Source organism: Alexandromys fortis, unplaced genomic scaffold (genome assembly GCF_014885135.2).
Source record: "Alexandromys fortis isolate MF-2015 unplaced genomic scaffold, M_Fortis_MF-2015_v1.1 scaffold_229, whole genome shotgun sequence".
Taxonomy (NCBI): Eukaryota; Metazoa; Chordata; class Mammalia; order Rodentia; family Cricetidae; genus Alexandromys; species Alexandromys fortis.
In genome coordinates, this window is record NW_026068122.1 from 2,109,394 (window position 1) to 2,111,377 (window position 1,984).

Below are 1,984 nucleotides of genomic sequence, written 5' to 3' on the forward strand. Positions count from 1 at the left end.
TTCTATGGCACACTATTGGGATAAAACCTGATGACCTGATTAATTTAAACAAAACCGTAGCTTAAGGTTTAAACAGACCAAGGGGATTATCAGCTTGAAGAGAGAATTGGCTTTGATTGAAGAGAAATTACAGAAGGCACATGTGGATCGTGTAGATCTGAGTCTTAACTGCATTTTGGTCATGTTACCCCCTAACATTCCACTACAGGAATTTTAATGTAGAGAGAACACATGAGAAGGGAAATTTTGTTGAGTCTTGGCGTTTTATCGAAAATCAGAAAAGGATCAATGTGGGAGAAGGAAAACTTAAGATTTTTGTTTATCAATGAAAAAACATAGGGTATTAAAGGCAGCCCTTAAGACATCCTTGACAATGATGTCCTTGCATTTAAAGATTGTGTTCTTGCATTTTATTATTCAAACTGATCCCAGTGATGGTGCGTGCAATATGGCACCTGAGCAGGACAAGGTGCGGCTACACCATGCACACAGCTGGCTGCACCCCAAATCCAGTGACAGTTCCCTTCTCTCACAGAGATGATATGGCTACTAATGTCTAGCTGCGTCCATCTGCTTTACTTACTCTCCAGCAGCCTGTATCTGTTTTTACTGATTGTTGCTCTTTCTTTCTATTTCTCTTGCAGAGATGCTGAGCCGATTTTCGCATATAGGAAATGCTGTTTTGCGTGAACTGTCTGGCTATAATGCCGAACAGAACATGAAAGCTCACTTAGAAGCTGTGAGTAACTTTGTCCAGATCCAGAGTAACAAGACCTCCGTTGTGTGTTCTTCTGAGGAGAATAACTTAAACTAGAGGGATGTGAGCAGCCTCGCTCGTGCAGTAGAAGTGATGTTTAAGAAAACCACCGCCACTCTGTAAATGATCCTGTTAGTCCGAGAGCTGTGGGGAAAGAAACCAAGTGTAGATGAGTCTGGAAAGATGGGTCTCTGTTATCTACTTAGACAATTAGTATCAAACTGTCTTAAGAAGTTATTGTTATCTCTTCCACGGGAGACCTACACGCTGCCGATTGTGCCGCCGCCATGTATCTCGTGATCCCTGAGAAGTCCCAACACATCCTGCGAGTACTCAACACCAACATGGATGAGCGGCAGAAAATAGCTTTTGCCATCACTGCCATTAAGGGTGTGGGGCAGAGATACACTCATGTGGTGTTGAGGAAAGCGGACACTGACCTCGCCAAGGGGGCTGGAGAGCTCACCGAGGACGAGGTGGAGCGTGTGATCACGATTGTGCAGAATCCCCAGCAGTACCAGATCCCCGACTGGTTCTTGAACAGACAGAGGATGTGAAGGACGGGAAGTACAGCCAGGTTCTGGCCAACGGACTGGACTACAAGCTGCGCGAGGACCTGGAACGGCTGAAGAAGATTTGGGCCCGCCCATAGGGGGCTGTGCCACTTCTGGGGCCTTCGTGTCCGAGGCCAGCACACCAAGACCACTGGCCGCCAGGGCCGCACTGTGGGTGTATCCAAGAAGAAATGAGTCCCTGGGCTTTTGCTGTTAATAAATAGTTTATATACCTGTGGGGGAAAAAAAAGTTATTGTTAGCCAGGCGGTTGTGGCACACGCCTTTAAACCCAAGCACTAGGGAGGCAGAGGCAAGTGGATCTCTGTGAGTTCAAGGCCAGCCTGATCTACTAGAGCTAGTTCCAGGACGGGAGCCAAAAGCTACGGAGGAAACCCTGTCTCGAAAATCCAAAAATAAAGAGAGAGAGAGAGAGAGAGAGAGAGAGAGAGAGAGAGAGAGAGAGAGAGAGAGAGAGAGAGAGATATTGTTAACATCTTCCTCCTCCCTCTCCTCCCCTTCCTCCTCCATAGGGACACAGCTCTTGTTCCACGGGAAAAGTGTCAAGAGTAAATGGGACTGGAACACTATATTTGTTTAAAAACCCCTGTTTATTTCTGTACATTTGTCTGCCTTTCTTGTAGTTTGCATTGTATTTTCCAACCCTTGATGTCC

The 1,984-nt window shown here is 46.2% G+C and overlaps 1 pseudogene; it reads left to right on the forward strand.

The window, feature by feature from the left end:
- Window positions 1-1,044: 1,044 nt before the first annotated feature.
- Window positions 1,045-1,506, forward strand: LOC126490479 (40S ribosomal protein S18-like; annotated as a pseudogene).
- Window positions 1,507-1,984: the final 478 nt, after the last annotated feature.